This window comes from Apteryx rowi, unplaced genomic scaffold (assembly GCF_003343035.1).
Source record: "Apteryx rowi isolate R43461 unplaced genomic scaffold, aptRow1 scaffold_262, whole genome shotgun sequence".
Taxonomy (NCBI): domain Eukaryota; kingdom Metazoa; phylum Chordata; class Aves; order Apterygiformes; family Apterygidae; genus Apteryx; species Apteryx rowi.
In genome coordinates, this window is record NW_020448997.1 from 589,366 (window position 1) to 598,654 (window position 9,289).

Genomic DNA, 9,289 nt, shown 5'->3' on the forward strand with positions numbered 1-9,289 from the left:
AGTGTGATCCTCACTCCCAGGAGCTGCTGCGTGAGGGGAAACAACAGGCTTTCTTCTTTACTATTACTTGATCTTGGCAACTGCGATTTCCAGCTTCGCAGGAGCAAGAAGTAACTGTTATCCCCCTCTTCATCTGTGGGTAATGTTTCTGCTCTTCCTGCAGCTCCATGGAAGCAGGGCACTAAGGAGGATCATCAGCAAAAATCTGCAGCAGAGCTAGGAACAAAAAGGAAATCCTTTCATGAAAAATCTTCGTGCGGAAGGGAAGGAGGCCTTTCTACCTATCTCAAATAATCTGTAGTTAAACTGGCTGGCAAACCAAGCTGTGGCACCTCACACTGACTTTGAAGTCAAAATCACTGTAATCAACATGAGTCAAACATTACCTGCACCTTCCCCATATATTTTACCAATGAAGGGGTAATGCCAACAGAGACAGAGGTAACTGCTAGTGCTAGTATTAAATATGCTTGTTTCCTCTATGAGTGGTTAGTCTGACATATGTTGTAATGATGCTTTTCTTTTTATGGAGCTGATGAGTCTGGGGAAGAAGACTGTAGAGTAACAAATTGTGGACTTACTGGAGGCAAAATAAAATATGCTTGATGGACTCCTACAGAAATAAACAGTGTCAATCAACTTCACTAAGCACCCAGATATCGAGGCCAGCCGCAGTAAGTCGCTAGTCTCTCTAATAGGAGAAAACTGAAGACAAACACTGTTTTGCAAACACAGGTTTTGCTGCCGCTCTCCCAAGGCCAGTCTCGCTCACTTGCTCTCTTCTGCTCTGCAGCGGTGCAGAGGAAACAGGCCAGTGCCCATAGGTCTGGCAGCTCTTGTGGTCCTGTGAGGTGGTCTTTGCAGAGGAGAAGTTACATGAGCAGAGGAGTAAACCTCTGTTACACCCCGCAAGTTGCCTTTGTCTATGTGTAATTTCTCCGTGGCTCGCCAGGATGTGCCTGTACCTAGAGCCGTACTACGCAGGGGGATGGATTTACTGTTGCGCCAACATTCAATGTCCTAAAAGTGAATGCTGTGGGACTATAAAACTGGATTAGCTTATTTTCACAATTGCATTTGTTCACTGGGAGAGTTTACATGTAACTGGAGATAAGTGAGACTACTGTTAGGTATGTGAAAGGATATAGTTAAACTAAGTTAAACTTAAGTTGATTAAACTTAATTAAACTTAATTAAGTTAAATTAATTTTCTAATTATACTGTTCACATTGAAAACAATTCAGATCTATTTTAAGAGATTTTTAATAGTACTAAAATTTTCCTATTTGTTGTTCACCTTCCCTGACCTCTGCCAACAGTCTATCTCAGAGGAAGTAGCTCAGAGGAAGTCTTTCCCTATCTCTCCATCCCACTGAATTCCTGGAAAGCTACTGTCTTCTCTTGGGTACAAATGTAAAATACTGAGATAACGTGAGGAAGTTTGCTCTCAACCACACATTCTGTTGTTTCTATCACATCTCTGCAGACCGGGAAAGCTTCAAATAAGCTGGCTCTTCTACTGAAGCTGCAGTCTCTATCATTTCCACAGGCACATTCATCCGCTTTGAAGTGAGGGCAAGTCCTCTTTTAAATTAGAGTTTCCCCTTTTTAGATTTATTTCTTGTTGACTCTATAATTATACAATTAAAGCTAATATAAGTAATTTAAACATTTAATTTATTTAATGGCATTGAAGAGAGTGCTTAAGGTCGGAGGAGATCTAAGGTCCGAGAGTCTAGCTGAAGTCATGGTTCATGAGTGATTTCCAGCCTGTGGTGATACTTAGCTGGGTGACATTGGAGGATAATGATCAAAGGTCTCAGAGAGACACTGACTGGAAAGCACCTTCTGCCAGTGGTACATAAGAGTTCTGGGAAAAAAAGTCTTGCTTATGTTAAAAACAGTACATTTTAAAGTGTATTTAAAAATAGAACAAGACAAAAGTCCTATTTCTTTATTGTAGCAAAGGCTTTCACTAGAACTTTTCTGGTTTGTCTTACATCTAGAAGATCCCAGTATAAGCCATTTGTAGCTGGAACCTAGGTAGTCTGAGGTCTGTACTCCTAGTGAGGATGAGAGCATTTAAATATTAATCACACCTTTTTGATGAAGAAAACAATGAGACATTTTAAACTTCACTGTTCTAGCATGTCTAGGAGTCATTGCCGTAATTAGAAAGGTACAAGGCTCCCTGAAAACCTGGCATGTCTCCTGGATCAGCAGCTTAGGAAAGCAAACTAAAAGTACAAAGAAAAAAACTCACATAACATTTTAGTGCCTCTGAATGATGGAGCATTTGGTAATAAACTGGAARTACATTAAAAACATGAAAGACAAAGAACAAATACAAATAAATAAATAAACACACAGAAACCAAATGTTAAGCCAGATAAATTCATCTGCATTCTACTGAAACACATGCCATGGAGGCAAACATGTAGAGACGGGTGCCTACTCAAGATGCTTCCCCTCTAGAGCTGGAGGAGCAGCCAGTACCTGCGTGTGGACCAGTCTGTGCTGACTTCCAGAAGAGCCCCTTCTGTAAGTGTGGGCACTCAGACCTGCAGGCATGCAAGCTCTGCCCCTCACTGCACTTCTGTTTCCCACACCTACCTGCTGTCCTGTGTCCCAGAGATGGGAGCACATAGGGTCAGCTGTGCTTTTGGATTTGTGCGTATGCTTAAACCGTTAAGGACAACTTGGCCTTGCTGCATGACCTGATAGAGGATGATGGCTGATAGATGCAAATATTATGTTATTTGTAAGGGGTAGCAGAACAGAGGTCGCCCCTTATGAGCCATCTGAGAAGTATTATGGCTTTCTATGCACTCCTGGGATTTGGCTTGTGGCCTAGTCCTGGAATTTTTTGGTTCTTCAAGGTTACTGGTAGTTTAATTTGATATATGCCATATGCCTATGGGATTCTACATCAACTAATTTGGGAATGGTGCAATATTTAACCACAGCAGCCTTTATTACAGTCTATTTGTAGGTTCTGCCTCTAGAAAACATCACAAAAATTATCAGAGGTGGATTTTTTTAATAGTTTTTTTTTTACTGCTGAGAGAAGATATTGTGCTAAAAGCTTTTCAGTGTTAGGTGGAACAGATCAAAACATAAATTAAGATATTTGCCATAATTTATCAATTTATCTAGATATTAGTGGTGTGTAAAATCAGAATTGGAGAAGCCGGAGGTAATTCAAAATTGTCTTTTCTCAAAACCAGTGCAAATGTAGACCAGTCATTTCCAGAAGTGGCTTCAATTAAATAAAATTTTAAAAAAACAGAGTAAAATAAAATAAAAATGAGAGGAAGGCAGTGTGCTGCCTGACTGATCCCAGCGCCTTAAAGAACACACACCCTTTTCACCATGATACAGTATTACTTAGCCCAGGTTTTTATAGCCCCTTTTTTGTGTGCAAAAGAGTCTGAGACACAGCCCCAAGGACATCGTGATGAAGATTAATGCCTTGGGGGGCTCTAGAATATTAATAAAAGAAAAGAAATCCAAAGACTACATTACCAAGAAAATATTCATCTGCAAACTAAAAGGGAACATCCAGCTCTGGACTGGCAGTTTGAAAAATTGCAACTTTTTATGTAGAGGAAGAAGACACTCTCACCTATACACAGTTCTGCCTTTTCTTCTGTCCAGAAGGTGACAGAAAAAGCATTAGCATCTTTGAGTGAAGAGAAATACAAGACAAAAAGGGAAAACTTTGGCTGATGCCAAATATAAATGCAATGTGCATTTATATTGTGACAAGAAAGAAAACACAGTCAATGGATTTATGTGGATTAAAAACACTGAAGTTCATAGTGCTGTCCCGGCCATACCAGTTCCACCAGAAAAGAATAGAGGAACGTGCTAGGTAAGCTTTGGGTTAGCCAGACAGCCAGACAAATATTGTACTTCTAGGTAGGCTTTTGTTCTATGCCACTTATTAGTATCCTTGCAACCTTGATTATATAAGAGAGGTTGTTTCTGGGAGAAATATAGTTTGAGAGGAAAAAAAGAGAAAGCTGCCAGCTTTCCTTAACCTGCATTTCCTGTTCTAGAGTTTCTTAACTGTGTCTACATAGAGATGCTTTTCTTCATTTGTATCTCTGTTTTTCATGAGCTTCTCTCCTCTCTAGTGCAAAGCATATCAGCAATTTAATTTAAAGAGATTTGCAAGAGGTCAGAGGAGTTGCAGCCAGTCATAATATTTACCCAGAAATAAAGAGGAGCAAACAAGTGAAGACTTGTTATCCAGAGGCTTCAAGGTCACAGAATAAGTTGGAACCAACTTCTGTGCAAGTATACCGTAGTCTACATTTGGCTTGCCTGTGCTTGAACAACAACAAAAAAAGATATGGGTGTGCTTGGAAATAAGCTGTGCTTTCACCTTCCAAGGAAATGGAAAGGCACAGTGGCCTTTTTAGGCTGGAAAAATTAGGATGTAAGATGTTAGCTGGTGTGAGATAAAATGACAGCTTTACAAAAGAAAATGTTAGCATTTTGAAAACAGAGTGGGTTTCCTCTTCTGCAGTTCCAGCTGTGATGTCTCATCTGTGAATGACAATGCCAGAATGCCCAYCATAAACAAGAATCAGTAGGCAGCAGAGATACTACTTTTTTCTTAATTAATTGTCATCCTTTTCAGAACAGAGTAAGGCAAATTTAGCAAAGTGAAGGGTAAAGCATATTACAGAAACTGAAACTGGATATGACTGTGTTCTGCCTGTGAACTCACAACAAGCTCTTGCAGTGCAGTTTTCATGTGGGTATGTGATGACATGCGTTTTCTTGAGGAAGCAGAGTCCCACCCCATCCAGGGCTCCAAAGTTTATCTTTAGCACCTTGATCTGCACTCAGAAATTAAACTGAAGATGTTACAAGTGGCTTGTTCCTCTGTGGTTTTAGATACCAGCATTCTGCCTTTAGTGTGACTGCCAGCAATACCTCAAGGATCTTTAACTATATTGCACATGGAAATAGCAAAAACATAAAACACCAAGACCACTCAGGACCCTGCCTGTTAGACCATAAAAGGAGTGATCCCATTCCAACCAGTCCTACAGTATCTGTGTAACAGGGATGGCCAGAAATGTCTGTGTTGAAGTGAACCCTTGACTGTTGCAGTGCACTGTGGCCAAATCCTTCTGTGTTTATATTTAGGCTCACCTCAAAGCTGTTGGCAGGACAGCCTACTGCTGGCCATATTGTGCGACACACGCTTGACAGCTTGGTCGTGTGTATTCTCTGTGTCGGTCTGAATATCATGCGTTTGACTGACCCACAGGAAGTTTGCATAGCCTGACTTGTGACCCTGTGTTTTAGCTGTGCATCACTACTGTGTCTCGTGTGAGCAACTAAACACCCTGCACTTGTTCTCCTGCTGGAAAAGAGCACTCAGGAAGAAATAGTAGCTGCATAGTGATTCGGATTCCTTGCTTGCTACCCCAATACAAAGATGTACCAGGATCTTCTGGCTATCAGCACACACGCTGCCTCACTTAACATTTCCTTCCCCCTGCAAATCCACTCCTTCTCATGTGTCCTATCCCTAGCAACCATTCACCCAAATAGCCCTGATTTTCCACTTGGATGTATCCATACAGGTCTAAGGAAATAATCCTGGACACCCTTAAGTATCAACAAGCCAAGTTTCAAACATGTGCATGACTTACTCCAGCTATTTCCTCAGACCATGTTATGGAAACCGTTAGCTTAAGGCTATGTACAAATAAATTCATGAAATAATGTATATACAGTCTTGCATAGAGCAGCATAATACCTTAACAGACATATGTTAAGTTTCCCACAATATATCTACATGCCTCTGATTTACTCTCTTGAAACCTTGTGTTACTATATCAAAGTGATAAAGGGAGTATATCAGGGAATTTCAGGTCTAAATGTATCATCAGTGATTCCTGAGCTATCCAAGCCCACTAGCTGTGTGTGTCCTTTTCAACTATGAGAGGTATTTCCTTCCACCCCAAAGATAGATATAGATGTGGAGGGGGAAGGAAGGTGAAACTAAGGGAAATTCCACCCTGTACTCACTGAAACGAGGCAAAAGTGTCCCCTTTGTCTTCAGGGGACACTGCACTGAGCCCAGCATAAATCACTTCCATTCAGTTGGACCTGCTTAGCCTGAAAGATCTCCTCCTTGGATACCTGTATCTGCATTTGATCAAATTAACCCCATCCCTGGATTTTACCACTTGCTGAAACAAACTATGGTGTTTTCAGAATATTTTGAAGCATGCTGAGGTCCATCTTTATACAGTTTATCCTCAAAATGTTATTGCATTCATCCCTACAATGTATCTCCAGTCTAACACATGCATATGGACAAAATCTACACCATCTTGGATGCAGGTTTCAAAATAATGCTTAGCGCTTATCAGTCTTGATTTAACCTCTGCTGAAGCCAGTGGAAAAACTCTCATTTTTCAGGTGGGGCTGAATGAAGGCCTATTTAATGCTTTTTATGTGCAGCACTCATAGCCATTTAAAGGATGAGTAAGTATATTATCCCATTTCACAAAATGGGAAATGCATGTGAAGAGTGGCAATGTGAAACACTTTAAAAATTGCCTACAAATTTAGGATGCACAACTTGAGACAAGACCTGGCTCTCAGAGGAGCAGCTGAGTGTTTCTATACCATACTGGCTTCAGCTGCAATGGTGGATAATCAATTCAGATATTCATGTTCCTTCATTTCTGAAAAACTTGTAAGATTCTCTGTACGTAATGCAGTGAGGCAGTAATAGAGGTAGAAGTGAAAACATGGTCTCTTCAGCTTTATCATTTAGACCATCSTGCTATCCATATTGCTGGGACATTAAAATGCTGAACTTTGACATAGTACATAGGAACTCTGATTAAGCCATTTTGATATTGATTTAGTCTGTAAGTGGGACATATTATAATGCAAATTGCTCTCAAGTTCTTAATAAGGCAAAAGTCCCCCTTGCTTTCCAAAAAGCTAAGAACTCATTAAGGACTTCATGATTCAGGCCAGTTATATCAAAGCTATGTACTTTATGAGAGTGCTAGCCAACTTCAAACTGGGAATATCTTGAGTTTGCATTTTTCCAAATACCAAAACAGCTCATGTCGTAGATTCCATACAACAGTACTAAACCATTCAAAATTCAACTTGATGAAGAGTCTTCAAGTGGCCAACCTATCTCTTCTCCTCCACCAGCTTTTTCTCAAATAAATGAATAAATTCCCAGGCTATGCCTTACTGATCTCTCTAAGCATATGTAACAATATATATCGGATGCGAGGCCATGCAGTTCCATCAAACGACCTAAGAGATGCAAGAAGGTGGCCTGTCTCCTTCAGTTTTGCTGTTGGGTGTCTGACTGGGCTGCCTGGTGACTTTCTGCACTGCTTTCAATCTGAACTTGTTTGAGTGTTTCAGTTTGCAGGTTTCTTATTCAATTCACCAATATAAACAAAACAGAATTGCTGTTCTTCTGTTATTAAGTTAAGATGTGCTTGCACTTTTGTTTCTTTCATGTAATTTACCAACAGTTATGGTGGACAGGGAAGACGTTGTTTCTACTGTTTCCTGCTTAAAGCCAGTAGCACAAGGATCATAAATAAAGTCATTGTTTACCTGGGGAGAAAAGCTGTAATTCCTAGCAAAAGGGAATCAGCATATGGCCCTTTGGCATTCTGTTATCTGTGAGGCAGGAGCATTAAGACTGTATTGTAATAATGTTATTGGTGTCTAAAGCATCTTTACCTAAAGGTTACAAAGCAGTTTAATTCCAGACAGGAATCAAGGTTTTTCATTCCTTCCTATTATAATCCCATTTTACATATGGATAACTTGAAATAGAATCCCGAATAATATAAAAATTGAAGACTGTGGCAATGTAAAAGCTCCTGATTGCTATCTTGAATGTTTTCCCTCATAACGTCTATTGTCGGATGATCTTTGATGAATAAAGATTTTCTCTTCCATCTAGGCAAGCCTAACAAACTTCTGTACTCTTAAGGTTGTCTATTTACCTCATCCCTAAAACACCTTATTTTTAATTATTTTACAGTTAAAGAGCCTTTAGTGTTCAGAAGGACAATGTTCAAAGTCATGGCTGGATTATGCAATGAAACTGCTGAAACATGTACATGTTCTCCTAAAACTGAATTTGGCGTGACCTTTCAGGCCTTCCATGGACTTCAATCTATTGGACATCTGACTCTTGGTTGTGAAGCAGGTATTATTAATGGATGCTAAGGGTAGATAGCAGTGGAGATGCCGGTGTTCTTGTGAAGATATGGAGTCCTCCATGTTTTGTTTTCCTTTAAGGAGAAGTTAAGATATTTCCCCCCTCCTGCAGTTATTTATCATCATCTTAATGCAAGAATCACATTGGGCTGCATAGCTCCAATTATGCACAAGCAGAGTGTTAAATGTCATGATGTGAGACATAATTTATTTCTCCAGTAATTCATTTCAGTGTTTGTGTGTGTGTGTGAAGATTTTGCAGGCTTCTGACTTTCCAGGCTGCAAATTCTCTCTCTCTCTTTCTCCTATTGACCACTTGTTAAATCTTTTTGTTTGTTTCCCACCCTTCCCCTGGGACCCACAGACAGACAGCCTTGCCAGATTCATTTTCTGATCAAAGCTGTTTGATTTGGTCAATTTTGCCACATTGGAGACGTTCTCTATTACAGAGATAAATAGCCTTGGGCTAACTGTCAACGAAAACTTGTAAGCTAATAAATTATTCCAATTTCTTCCTGCGGATTTCTCTGGAGACAGCCCTAGGAAATACACTTTTTGATTAGTAAATTTCTCTGTGTGTGTGTCTGGACATTCAAATGTGTCGACTTTGATTAGCACCATTGCTTTTCAAGTAGACGCTGGCTGAGGGGCTGTCAGTTGCAGGCAGCCCTGATGCATAATGCATTAACTGGGCCCGGAAACAGGAGCCTCATCCAAGGCTGGAAAGGCGGGAAAATGGCCCCAACAACCCTTTGCACCACAGGAGCACTCCAAGGTGCAGAGCCATTGCCATGTGTGGACACAAGGCCCTTGAGACCTCAGGAGCCACAGGAAAAGGAACTAGAAGGAGCAAGGAAGGGCCAGGGAAGATCTGGCCCTTCCACATTCTCCACTCGCTTCCACGTTCTCCACTCTCCCCATAAAATGTGGGATTGTCACCAACTAATGTTTACTGCTTCCTCCTCCTCCTCCTCCTCTAAGGAGGATCGGATTTTGCTTCACCTCCCACTTGGATTCTTGTTCATCTGCTGTTTGCCTAGTTAAGGAC

General features: G+C 40.6%; 1 long non-coding RNA gene across 1 annotated transcript in view; it reads left to right on the forward strand.

The window, feature by feature from the left end:
• Positions 1–8,113: 8,113 nt before the first annotated feature.
• The window catches only part of LOC112967061, a 2,570-nt gene continuing 1,394 nt past the window's right edge, over positions 8,114–9,289 (forward strand). Inside the window, exon 1 of the long non-coding RNA XR_003253836.1 lies at positions 8,114–8,230. This is a non-coding gene — a long non-coding RNA (uncharacterized LOC112967061). The remainder of the gene's footprint in view (positions 8,231–9,289) is intronic.